Genomic DNA, 6,409 nt, shown 5'->3' with positions numbered 1-6,409 from the left:
ATATTGACATCATCATTATACACTTCAACCCATCTCTGTTTCTTAAGATCTTCTCTCAAGTCACTCGTAGCTTTACTTGATCTGTTCCTTATAATGGATGAAACAGCCCTGTACTGTTCATAGAATTCACAAATTCATCTGATATCTGTTGTCCTCCTTTAAGATCTATATTGAAGTCCCYGCACAAAAATACAGTTTTACTCTGAATTTGATCAAACATCTCAGTTAATTTATCCGTAAATATTTTTACACATGTCCCTGGTTTTCTATAGACACAAGAAATAATAATATTATTACCCATTTAACTAATTACCTCTACTGTAACTATTTCCATGATGTCACTGACCACATTTGTCATTTGGTYAACAAGTTTACATTTTAAATTTGTATTAATGTATAAAGCAACACCCCTCCCCTTTTGTCAACTCTGTTTACATAATACATATCATAGCCATTCATCTGTACTTCATTTACTTCAGTTTCCTTCAACCAAGTCTCARTCACTGCCACTATACTAAATGTTTTACTGAATTGATTTAAGTAATCTGACATWTTTTCGAAGTTACAACTTAAACTGYGAATATTAAAATGAATAATAGAAAACATTCTGTCCATCCAAGGTCCCACCTCATTATCAAACTCTTTCACTGTATAATATCCACATTTAGCATTTACTGGAAATAAAGCATTATAATCTACTCYATTCACTAAATCATAAATCTTATCCAAATGTTTTTCCATAAATAATTGTATCAGGCATGTYCAATCCAGATCCTATCATCCTAAATGGATTTACCATTTGTCTTAAACGTCTTCCTTTGTTGCCATATCCACCTATTTATCATGTTTTTTTCTGATCTCCTTCCATCTCTTTCAAATCTTTTATCATTTTTGCAGGAGATCCTTYTTTTTCCTTGATATAGATGTTGCCGTTGTGAGTCCAAGTTTCTACAATGTGTTTTTGTTTTCTCAGCCACCTTGCTTCACGAGCAATATTACTATTCTTCTTGGTCAAATGCTCATTAATATACACACCAGTACCTTTCAGTTTATTTGACTGCATTAGCAGGGTTTTTCTCAGCTTCTTACTAATAAATCTGATAACAATAGCTGTATATTGTTTCCTGCCTTGCTGGGTAAGGTGTGACAGATTGAAATAGTTTCATTTTGGATGCTAATGTCTATACTGTGTAAAAAAATGTACCAGTTGTTGTTCAAGAGATTCCAGTTCGTCCTGTGGAGCGTCCTTTCTTGTCTCTGCACCTGAAGCAACCCGAGCATATRATCTGTGCTTTGTTTTTAGTCCAGATATGATTAATTCATCTCTTCTTGTGTATTGCTCCAAGTTATCCACTCTTTGTTCCAAACCAGCTATTTTTCTGTCCTTTTCCTGTATCACCATTTTCAGTGTCTTTACTTCATAAATCAGCCCAATCATTTGTTCCTGTTGAGAAGCTAACTTAGATAGTTCAGCAGACATAAAGTTCAGAGATTTTTTTTATCTCCTCCATCATATCCGATGCTGAAGTATCCCTCTCCCTCCCTGAGCCACGTCTGCCTGGCATGACTCACCGATTCCAGTCTGATGTTTTTCCGAATGGTGGTCCCAACACGATCTCACAACCCCAAATGGGGATGAAAAATAAACATAATATGAAACGTCTTGCTATCAATTTTTATACAAATATTTTAAACAGTTTATTTTAACAGTTTTTCTTAGATTGCACACTCCTGAGATTTTATTCTTGTTGTGTTGATCCTATTTTCTRTTTAGATTATTTTTGAAACAACATTTTAAAAGACAAAATTGTCCCCATTTGGTAAAARTGAAAAATAATTCCTTATAATTAAACAAAATCCACTTGGAGATTTCGAGAAAACTTGGAGAAAAGATAATTAAATCAGCAGATTGRAACTTCAAAGTTCTAAAACATCCTGGGAGGTTTGTTAATCCATAATCCATAAACAAAAGGAAAAGGAGAACATGTGTAAATCTACAGAGAGCAAGTTGTTCTCATTAATTTAGTGAAGATAGAGAWACTGTAAATACCTGCTTCACCAGTCTGAGCTTTGGGAGTTAACTCATGACACCACAACTAATCAGCCTTAACCAAAACAATGACTATATTGCAGTCAAATTTAATGATGTGCCAAAATCTGATGTTGTAGTACCTGAGAGTCATTCACAACTCATTACGTCATTGTTTATTTACCGTTATTTTACCAGGCAAATCCCATTGAGATCTCAGATCTCTTTTTCAAGGGCGGCCTGGGCCTGAAGGCAACCTATTGTACATGTTTTTGTGTTGTGGGGGAAACCGGAGTACCCGGAGAAAACCCACGCTTTATGTTTGAATCCAAACAGCTACAACTCTGTCATTTATCATCATCAGATGATCTCTAAACGTCTGGCGTGAAAGGTGCTAGGCCTTTAATCCTTTACCTTCGGTTAGWTGTAAAAGTCAGAGGGATCTTTGTTTTACTGTCAGACCGTAACCTGACAGCCAGGTGTTTGTGGAGCAGCTGTACAACACATYATTTCACCTTTTAGCATCATTCTCAGTCAGCTGTAGTGATGATTGTCTCACATCACCCATTGTAAAAAACACTCCGCCCATCAGTCTGACATTAATCCTTCAGATCACATTTTCTATCTGTTTAATGGTTTAYGGTAACATTTAAGGAGGCACCTGACCTACATCTGTAAGATTCATTGTGCTGCAGTGCTGCCAAATGCCTTTTAATTGGGTAATTATGCAGATGTACAGGCCTTTTTCCACTCAGGTCTCAGTGAGCATATTTTCTGACACAACAGACGATTGTGATCCTGGAGTCAGACGATTTACAGTTCAGTTCCACAAGCCCAGAATCAAACCAGTTAACTCTGAATGATGCTCAGAGGCTAATGTGGYATTTAAAGACCTTTAAGGTGAAGCTTCTACTTCTTTAGACGGTTCCTTCTATGGGGATCTCCTCAGCAAGCCATCCTCCATCTCAGTCTGTCCTAACTCGGTCCTCTGTCCTTGCTCCAACTACCTCCATGTCCTCTCTAACTGTATCCACATACAGTTCCCTCCAAAAGTACTGGAACATCAAGTCAAATTCCTTTGTTTTTGTTGTACACTGAAGACATTTGGGTTTAAGATCAAAAGATGAGCACGAGACAAGAGTTCAGAATGTCAGCTTTTATTTCCTGGTATTTACATGTGTTAAACTACTCAGGATATATCACCTTTTGTATTTCACCACTGCATTTTTAGGTGAGCAAAAGTAAAGGAACAAATTATCTTAATGTAAATAACATTTAATATTTGGTGGCATAAGCCTTGATTGCAACGACTGCCTCAAGCTGCTCCAGACTTTTACAGCACCTTCTTTCAGTTCTTGTTTGTTTCAGGGGGTTCTCCCTTTAGTCTCCTCTTCAGGAGGTGAAAGGCTCTGTTGGGTTCAGGTCAGGTGATTGACTTGGCCAGTCTAAAACCTTCCACTTTTCCCCTGATGAAGTCCTTTGTAATGTTACGGTGTGCTTTGGGTCATTGTCCTGCCGCATGATAAAATTCCTCCAGATTAGTTTGGATGCATTTCTCCGTAAATTGGCAGACAAAATGTTTCTGAATGCTTCAGAATTCATTCTGCTGCTGTCATCATCAGTTACATCATCCATRAATATTAATGAGCCTGTTCCAGAAGCATGCCCGAACCATGAAATTACCTGCACCATGCTTCACAGATGATGTTTTGTGCTTCAGACCATAATCAGTTTCTTTTGGCCTTTCYATCACTTTGGTAGAGATTAATCTYGGTGTCAACAGGCCATAAGGTTTTCTTCCAGAACATTTGTGGCTCATCTCTGTACTTCTTTRCAAATTTTAATCTAGCCTTTCAWTTCTTATTACTGATGAGTGGTTTGCATCTTTGTGTGTGGTCTCTGTATTTCTGCTCTTAGAGTCTTCTTCCAACAGCGGATTGTGATACCTTCAACCCTGAACTGTGGAGGTTGTTGGTGATATCACATACCGATGTTTTGAGGTTTTTTTTTCTTCACAGCTCTAACAATATTTCYGYCWTCAGCTACTTTTGTTTTCCTTGGCCGRCMTGTTGGATGTCTCTTGCTCAGTACACTAGTTTCTTTCTCATTCAGGACATTCCAAATTGTTGTGCTTGCTATGYCCAGTGATTGTCCAATGGCTCTGATTGATTTTCTAAGCTTTGAAATGACTTGTTTTTCTCCCAYAGRCAGATCTCTGGTCTTCATGTTGGTTTATCCTCTTTAATAAGAAATATCTACTTTAAAGGCTTAAACCCTTCCATCTATCAATATACCTCTGGTCACGTCCAAACCAATATTCCTCCTCTTGGCCACCTGAACAGCTCTATCCTACCCTTTTTTTTTACCTTTTTATTTTGTTGGGATTTATTTTGTTAGAAGTTAAAAACCAGTTTTTTGATAACTACTTTTTGCAGTACCCTCTTTTTGTTCAATCTTGTTATTCATTTGAAAATTGGCTACAATAAATCTCTTTTCTCTTTTTATAAACCTGTTTACATCTGGTTTTAATGTCACTATTCCCTGGCTGAGCCAGTTGAATGTAAATCAAGTGTTCACTTTTTGATATCAGTCTAATTCAAAATGGCTGCCTTAGCTACTCGACAGAAGCAAACACACAATTAGTTTTAATCTTATTTATACAAATACTGAGCTACATTTTGCTGTGATCGCAGCTGAGACTCATCCATAAAGTGCAGAGTGACTATTGCAACACAAGATTGCTTATGTAATTTACAACTGAGTCATTTCCTAACATAAGCTGATCTTAGTCCAAAACTCTGCCATTCAAACTTATTTCTTTCTTGAAGAATTGCTTAATGCATATTTTGTTTGTGTCAMATTTGATTCCAGAAAGGAAAGCGAACGTCTGGACAACACAAACTTTTTGATTAAAGCATTATTTACTCTGCATCACAGCCATGTAGGAAGCATTAGTTGACTAAATAAATACATAAATAAATAAATAAATAAATAAATAAATAAATAAATAAAAAGCTGCAATGTGGGGGTAACCACTGTGTGATACCCCCGTTCCAGCCCCACCCCATCCCCAAAAAGTCACTACTCCCCTGACAGCATGATAAAGGTTCTCCACAGTCTGTCGCAATAATCCTTTCCACAAAGAGCTAGCATTGGGCAACAAGAGGAGAACAGAGCAGTCTTAAACATGTAGAAAAAGGGCATTTTCCTCAACTAGTGTGTTTGAGCGACTGCAGGCTTTCTTATCGGAGGATGTCAGAGGGAGCGCGAGGAGCTCTGCTAATCCAAAACAGCTCTTCTCAGCTAATCTCAAATGAAATGGAAATCCAGACGATTCAGTGGGCCAAAAAAAAAAACAAAACATGCTGCCTCTGTCATGTAAGAGCTTGCCTTCAGGGGGGTGGGCGATGAAATAATTTGCAAATATAGTGAGCGGCAAAGAAATGAAGCGAAGAACAGCCCTCTTATGAATCAACATTCATATTGTCATACGTTTTAATTGTTGCCAAGCCCCTGCCTTTCTGCTGCTGTAAACTGTCAGAATTTATTACAGAACAACTTTTTAACAAACTATAAGAAATCCTCATTCTCTTAAAATGTATTGCATAACGTCAGAAAAGCTTTCAATGAGAATTCAAATCATTAGTAGACACTGGTCCATTTACAGTTCTTCTRCCAACTGAGAAGTGTCCTCTTAAAAAAAGAACTGCTTTCTTTTTTAACTCAGCACAGAGCGGCAGAAGGCGGGAGCTAACTACATGAGTCTTTGTGCATTTTGTTGTTTAATTAGTAAAATATCCCATTCACCAGGGAATAGATTTTAATGAAACTCAGTAAATCATCATTGAATACAAATTTACAATATATTTTGTTCTTGAGTCAACCTGATTAAAGATGGCAACCAGTTATTTTTTGTAACCCTTTCTTTTACAGTCCTCTAATGCAATTACAATTAATTACATTGTAATTAACTGTAATCAGAGGTGTCAAGTAACTAAGTACAAATACTTTGTTACTTTACTTAAGTAGTAATTTTGGTTATTTATACTTTAGTGGAGTAATCATTTTTCAGCCTACTTTTTACTTCTACTTCTTACATTTTAATTCAATTGTCTGTACTTTCTACGCCTTACTTTTTAAAAATGCAAAAAGTATTTCATTTCTATTTAACTTTGACTTGTTTTTATTCCATCTTTTCATTGTTCAGAAAAAAACTAATACATATAAATCTATCCAGACACATGGAGCCCATGGATAGAGTGAATTTGATTGTGGTTGATGAGAAGTGTAAATATAAATGTAAAAAGTGTAAGAAGTGTAAATATAAGTGTAAAAAGTGTAAATATAAGTGTAAAAAGTGTAAATATAAGTGTAAAAAGT

The sequence above is a fragment of the Austrofundulus limnaeus genome, unplaced genomic scaffold (assembly GCF_001266775.1).
Source record: "Austrofundulus limnaeus strain Quisiro unplaced genomic scaffold, Austrofundulus_limnaeus-1.0 Scaffold266, whole genome shotgun sequence".
Classification (NCBI taxonomy): domain Eukaryota; kingdom Metazoa; phylum Chordata; class Actinopteri; order Cyprinodontiformes; family Rivulidae; genus Austrofundulus; species Austrofundulus limnaeus.
Note: the sequence above shows the minus strand (reverse complement) of the source record.